The sequence below is a fragment of the Calidris pugnax genome, unplaced genomic scaffold, assembly GCF_001431845.1.
Source record: "Calidris pugnax isolate Ruff unplaced genomic scaffold, ASM143184v1 scaffold150, whole genome shotgun sequence".
NCBI lineage: Eukaryota > Metazoa > Chordata > Aves > Charadriiformes > Scolopacidae > Calidris > Calidris pugnax.
Window position 1 is genome coordinate 1,603,370 of NW_015091300.1, and position 7,520 is coordinate 1,610,889.

At 44.8% G+C, this 7,520-nt stretch overlaps 1 protein-coding gene across 1 annotated transcript in view; it reads left to right on the forward strand.

Moving 5' to 3' along the window:
• Positions 1-7,520, forward strand: part of DYM (dymeclin) — a 346,567-nt gene that overhangs the window by 277,156 nt on the left and 61,891 nt on the right. The gene's annotated exons all lie outside the window — the stretch shown is intronic.

Sequence of the window (7,520 nt, forward strand, 5' to 3'; positions counted from 1 at the left end):
TGTTTACAAAGAAAAGTTTTTATGTTCTATGTCTGCAGATCATGTTTTTTGGGGGGGGGGAGAATCTCACTGAAAATACTACACATGAAGAATTATAGTGAGGCATGGTGGGTGAGAGCTCAGAATGAAGAAAAATCATAATTAACGTTGCCTGTTGCCTTCACCCTCACCTTTCCTGCATCTACTCCCTTATCCATATGGTAGCCTTCAGCCTCAGGTATGAGGATGAGTGGTCTTCACCGCATGGATGGAGCAAGGCAAACATGACGTGGCTCTACCTGGTAGGCGGAGAATCACAGAATCACCTCCTGCTTGAGGCACCTTCCTCTGACTCCTAGGAGAGGAACATCTGTCCTATGATTGCAGGTTGAGAGTTGGGGTTGTCCTATGATTACAGGTTGAGAGTTGCTGGAGAAGAGAAGGCTCTGGGGAGACCTCAGAGCCTCTTCCAGTCCCTCAAGGGGCCCAGGAAGGCTGGGGAGGGACTCTGGATCAGGGAGAGGAGCCATAGGAGGAGGGGGAAGGGTTTGACACTGAAAGAGGGGAGATGGAGATGAGATGTGGGGAAGAACTTCTTTGGTGTGAGGGTGGTGAGAGCCTGGCCCAGGTTGCCCAGAGAAGCTGTGGGGGGGCAACCCCCCCATCCCTGGAGGGGTTCAAGGCCAGGTTGGAGGGGGCTTGGAGCAACCTGGTGTGGTGGGAGGTGTCCCTGCCCAGGGCAGGAGAGCTGGACTAGATGACCTTTGAAGGTCCCTTCCAACCCAAACTATTCTTTGATTCTTCTTCCACTCTACCAGGGTGGAAGAGGAGGACTGGATTTGGAAATAAAAGTAAAGAATTCGAATTCTCTTCAGCACAGTGTGCTCAATATTGGTCAAAGCTGGAGTTCAGCTGTCACCTATGTGTGTACAGATGCTGGTGTCTCCATTTAGGCATGGCAAAGCAGTGACACTCGAAATTCTCTTGTACATAATAGCCATGAGCTACACAATTTGTCTCTTTGTGCCTGAAAGAACATCTGTACCCTTTTCTATTAGTTTGTCTCACAACATGCCTTAACATCAATGATTAAATAGAAAATTCAGCCCCGTGCTAGAAGAATTTGGAGTGTGATGGAAAAAAAAGGTTCAATAACCTATAAGAGCCTTCAGAAAAATGACCTTGAGGGGGCATTCAGAGCCAGCTTGGAAAGTGGAAAGTCAGAGATTATTCTGGGGCTCTGAATTTTGGAATTGTAAGGAAGGAAACTATTAAAGCATCTCAAGGTAAAGCTCTTTTAGGAAACGTTTTTACAGCTTTTTGCTCTCTATAGCTCCCTGAAAGGGGGGTGTAGAGGAGCGGGGGTTGGTCTCTTCTCCTGAGGAACAGGTGATAGGACAAGAAATGGCCTCAAGTTGCACCAGGGGAGGTTTAGTATGGATATTAGGAACAGTTTTTACACTGAAAGGGTGCGTTTTTACAGCTTTTTGCTCTCTGCAACTCCCTGAAAGGAGGGTGTAGAGGACCGGGGGTTGGTCTCTTCTCCTGAGGAACAGGTGATGGGACAAGAAATGGCCTCAAGTTGCATCAGGGAAGGTTTAGGATGGATATTAGGAAAAGTTTTTACACTGAAAGGGTTATTAAGCCTTGGAATGGGCTGCCCAGGGAAGTGGTTGAGGCACCATCCCTGGAGGTGTTTAGAAGACAGGTTGACATAGTGCTTAGAGACATGGTTTAGTGATGGGGTTGTTTTTTATCAGTTAGGTTGATGGTTGGACTAGATGATCTTCAAGGTCCCTTCCAACCTGGACAATTCTATGACTGTTCTATGGCTCTTTTATATACCCTATGCGCTCATAGAATCATATGGGGTTGGAAGGGACCTCTGGAGATGATCAAGTCCAACCCCCCCACCGGAGTGGGTCTACCTAGAGCAGGTTGCACAGGATCTTGTTCAGGCTGTTTTTGAATGTCTCCAGAGAAGGAGACTCCACCACCTCTCTGGGCAGCCTCTTCCAGTGCTCCACCACTCTCACAGTAAAGAATTTCCTCCTTATGTTTAGGTGGAACTTCTTATACTCAAGTTTGTGCCCATTTCCTTTTGTCCTGTCACTGGGCACCATTGAGAAAAGACCAGCCCCGTCCTCCTGACTCCCTCCCTTTAAGGATTTATAAGCATTGATCAGAACCTCTTGCTCCTTGCTCTGCTGGAGAGGGGTCTGCAGTGTCAGTCCTTGTGAACTGAAGCCACCGAGCTTCAACGTGAAGAAACTTAGACTTTTGAGAATTCAAAGTCCAGGCAACCTGTTATTGGCAGCAAATTACCGCTCGCTAAAAGCCATTCGTTGTCACAAGCATTAAGTTCAGAATTCTGTTTGGACATGGTTTTTTTGTCAGCCTGCATTTCCATCACGTATTTCTTCCATCATCATAGGTGACATTTCCACTTTATTTCATCGGGTAATACATCGTGTGGACATGATATGAGAGTTAACTTTGTGCACTAGTGCTTTTGGGAATTATAGAATAGAATTATAGAATGGTTTGGGTTGGAAAGGACCTTAAAGATCATCAAGTTCCAACCCCCTGCCCTGGACAGGGACACCTCCCACCAGACCAGGTTGCTCCAAGCCCCCTCCAACCTGGCCTTGAACCCCTCCAGGGATGGGGCAGCCACAGCTTCTCTGGGCAACCTGGGCCATCCAATCCATCATAGAATGGTTTGGATTGGAAGGGACCTCTAAAGACCATCTAGTCCAACCCCCCTTGCCATGAGCAGGGACATCTTCAACTAGACCAGGTTGCTCAGAGCCCAGTCCAACCTGACCTGGAATGTTTCCAGGGCTGGGGCATCTCCCACCTCTCTGGGCAACCTGGGTCAATGCTTCCCCACCCTCAGCATAAAAAATGTCATTAAGAAATCCCTCACCATCCAGCTCGTATCCATGCTGTGAAACACCCTGGGTACCACGAACATTATTGGATCATGAAGGACAGCCTCATGTCCACCCTTGGGTAGAAATGTCTCTGCATAATGTCACAAGTGACTGAAATTCTATTTTTCAAATGACTTTTTTTCCATATAAACTAGCGTAGGAGGAAAGAAAACAGCAGAATATTTTTGTCTCAATTTTTGTTAGACAGTACATGCCGTGAGGGATGGTTTACCAAAGTTAACCTGAATGACACATGGACCTGCCTCCCTTTCTTCTCCTAAGAATTATTAACATCTAGAGGCTGGAGATTTGCATTCGTTCCTAATCGACCTTTTTTAACCAATTCTCTATTATTATAAAAATTGAAATTAATTTGATGTCAAATTAAATTAAAAGGATGAGGGCTCAGAATGTTCCAAGGTAGGAAACAGAAGAGGGGGACCGTAAATTAAGCAGGTTTTTGGTGACACTGGGATCTTGCATCTTCCACTGATAGTGATTCATCTGCTTTTATCTTCTGATGCTTTTGTCTTTTGGATAAATACATTTTGTATTTTGGATAAATACATTTGTATTTATCCAAACTGTGAGGAACTGCCCAGACTTCTCTGATATTTTATAAGCCAGATAGTTTTGAATTGGTTTTCACGCATTAGTGTCTTTCCAGCAGTAAGTATTGAATTCTCTGGAAGTCCAGAGAATCCCAGGAGGATGTCGTGCTAATTATTAATTATTTTGCAATAACAAAAGCAACCGTATTCCAGGATGGTCCAAGATGAGGACGTCCAGCTCTTCTCTAGTTTGCCTTGACTTTGCACGTTTGCCTGTTCCTTGTTAGTGTTTATCAAACTCCAGTTATTTTTTTCCAGATAATGTTCTTATTCCTCGTGTTTTTCCTCTGCATCCTCTCAGCTTGTTTCCATTCTCTTCTCTCTGGCATTATCACTTGTTTGTTCCTTTTTCTTTTAACAAAGGAGACTCACACAACCCAGAACCTGCATCTCTTGTAGCTTGTCGCTGCCTGGTTTGTTCTCCTTGTGCGACTAGAACATAACCAGGCACTTGGCTTTTTGCTTTAAAAATAAAAATCTTTGCCAAAAAACCTACATTTAATCTAGGAATTAAATGTATGTTCCTTCTCCTATCCTGAGGAGGAACCATAAGGTGGTTACAGAGGATTACCCACAGCAGTGAAAGGACACTGTAGAGAGGTTGGTGCTGGTCTCTTCTCACAGGTAATTAACGACAGAACAAGAGGGAACGGCTTCAAGCTCCAACAGGGTAGGTTTAGACTGAACATTAGGAAGGAATTTTTCACAGAAAGAGTGGTGGGGCGTTGGAATAGGCTGCCCAGGGAGGTGGTTGGAGTCACCATCCCTGGATGTGTTTAAGGGACGTTTAGATGGGGCACTGAGGGATATGGTGTAGGGGAGGACTTTGTAGAGTAGGGTAGATGGTTGGACTCGATGATCCCAAGGGTCTCTTCCAACCTGAATGATTCTATGAATGTAAGTACCGTCTATACGTTGTCGTCCCTTTTGTGGACATCATTTCAGTCTCAAAAAGTTGGTAACAAGCCATGTTTCTTTTCATTATGGGGATAATTATTTCTATGGGCATAAACAAAAAAAGGGAGGGGGAGGACTGGTGCTCATCAGTGTCAAGAGAGTCATCTGAGCCTTGGTTTGTAAAGGAATACTGTAATAATTTTAAATTATTGGATTTGTCTACGATAAGCAATAAGAAAACACCTTGGTGTTTAACTACTCATTTAAATGAGTTCCATAGGCTGAGACTTGTCTACCTTGTCCACCAAAAATCAATATCTGGCTTTTCTTTTCCTCTAACAGTCAATTCGGTCAAAAAAACCCCTCATTTTTATGAGGTTGTCTTGGATGATGTGGTAGCCCTTGTCTTGGCCACGCACGTCCTGCGTTTCAGCTGCTCTCAAAGTTAACACTCAGGGTGATAAAACTTCTTCTCTTCAACTGGGAAATGTTTATGTAACCTCATTTCTATCTGTCGTGACGCCACGTCTAGATGCAGAGGGGCCGTGGCTCGATACCAGTGATCCAGAGCAACCAAACCACGCGGCGTTTTATCGGCTCTTACAGCCTTTCTCCATTGTCTCATCCAAACGCTGTCCTTGGCTTTCTGCTTGTTTTTTCCTGTTATGAAAACTTAAAAAAAATGCTTTAATCGCTAATTATAGGAGCGTGCAGCTCTCCAGATAACATATACGCAATACTGGGATTCAATCCCACTTCTCTGTCTTTTGTGGAGCTCATTCTTCCTATAAATTAGGGTGGTTTTTTATATATAGTAGATTCTAGGTAAAAATCTGTAGCTCCTGGATTTCTTCATTTGGATCTCAAATTCTTCACCCGGAACACAGTAGCTGAAAAACAGATGGTTGGTTCTATCCATCGTCTTCTAAAAACTTTAAATATAATTACTGAGCAGTAACCTCTAGTAACTTTTAATTGTTTGAGGCTGACCAATTAGCACCGTTTGCCTTTTCTTGAACTAACATGTTCGGAGATGATTAGCAACGCTTTTCTGTTTCAACTAGATGTATGCCCGGCTTTTAAGGTGAATATATTTTATTAGAAAACAGGATTTGAAAAGCAATTGTGTGGCTTGTTGCCTCTCTGCTCACTGAAGAGGTCTCACTTCATCCTGAATCATCACGGTTCTGGAAAAGTAATGTATTCTCTATTTTAGGATAGTTTGTCAGCCTCTAGGTCATCCTGAATTGCACCAATTGACCCTAAAGATGGTTTGAGTTGGAAGGGACCTTAAAGACCATCCAGTTCCAACCCCCTGCCATGGGCAGGGACACCTCCCACCAGACCAGGTTGCTCCAAGCCCCCTCCAACCTGCCCTTGAACCCCTCCAGGGATGGGGCAGCCACAGCTGCTCTGGGCAACCTGGGCCAGGCTCTCACCACCCTCACACCAAAGACTTTTTTATATCTGACAAGTGAAGATTCGTACCTTAGAATGGAAAATAACTCAATGCACAGATTGACTGACAGTCCAACTAAATGCTGCTGCAAGTTCAGCCTTGTTACAAAGTATTTAAGTGCCTTATGATAACTCAGAAAATGACTTCTTTGTAGGCAGTCGGCAAAAGGAAATGCCAGTGGTTTCAGTCTTCGTACTAAGCAGAAAAACTCAAGCCGGTTTGGTGTGATTCATGTTCCTGCCAGACCTGTAAAGTCTCACAGTCCAACGTTTGATGTGGTGGAGAGGCCTAACGATATGAACAAAGAAGATTTGTCTTTTCCTCCTACCCCAAGGGAGGACCGAGAGCTCTCCAGTCTGAACAACCATATGGGGCGTATCCTGATGTCCAACCCAAGGAGGGAAATCCAGATGACCAGCAAGGCTTCTCGTGGCACCTCCTTCAGCTTAGAAAGTTTGAGTTTCAAAATCATCAGGAATGGTTTGTTGAAGGCATTGACAAGAGAAAAAGCTCTACAAGTTTATAGAATCGTAGAATGGTTTGGGTTGAAAGGGACCTTCAAAATCATCGAGTTCCAACCTCCCTGCCCTGGGCAGGGACATCTCCCACTAGACCAGTGATCTTGAGCATTAGGGCTACAAAAGGAGATTTCTTTTTTCATGTATTACAAGTATCCTTCAATGCCAAAAGAATACAAGATAAAAAGGCCAGGGACGAAATCTGGAGAATGGTGGCAGATGTTCAAGGTGCAACGGGTTTTGATCCCAGTCAGTTTTCCCTCCCCTGTCTTTGCATTTCTTTTTCTTATTTTATTTTATTTTATTTCATTTCATTTCATTTCATTTCATTTCATTTTATTTTCCTCTCCTCTTCTCCCTACCCCTCCTCACCAAGCAGGACCTCAACAGAAAATCTTTTAAATTCCATGTATGCTAAAGTGCTCCTACTTAGCACAGGAAGAAGGGTTGAAAAGACTAAATTCACTTAACCCTTGGTGAATTTGGCTGATGACAATATGTTAATGCTTTTTTGGCACGAGACGCCGGCTCCTGTTGAGAGAATCAAGCTGTGAGGCTGAATAGTAGCGTGCGGTGCGTTTCAGTTAAAATTTTGCTTATTACAGGAGAGAACAGATCTCTTTCCAGATACAGCCAATGCCAGGTTCGCTCGCCGTTGAGACGTTAACCAGCTAAATAGCTCCATTAGTAATAATTACCTGTGCTCCCTCTTTATTAACGAATATCATAGAATCATAGAATCATAGAATTGCCCAGGCCGGAAGGGACCTCCAAAGGTCATCTAGTCCGACCCCCCCGCAGTCAGCAGGGACACCCCCAACTAGACCAGGTTGCCCAGGGCCTCGTCGAGCCTCTCCTTGAATATCTCCAGGGATGGGGCCTCAACCACCTCCCTGGGCAACCTGTTCCAGTGCTCCACCACCCTCACAGTGAAGAACCCTCTCCTCATCTCCAATCTAAATCTGTTCCCCTCCAGCTTGAAGCCATTGCCCCTCGTCCTGTCACTACAGGCCTTTCTAAACAGGTTCTCCCCAGCCTTCCTGTAGGCTCCCTTCAGGCACTGGAAGGCTGCTATTAGGTCTCCCCGGAGCCTCCTCTTCTCCAGGCTGAACAACCCCAG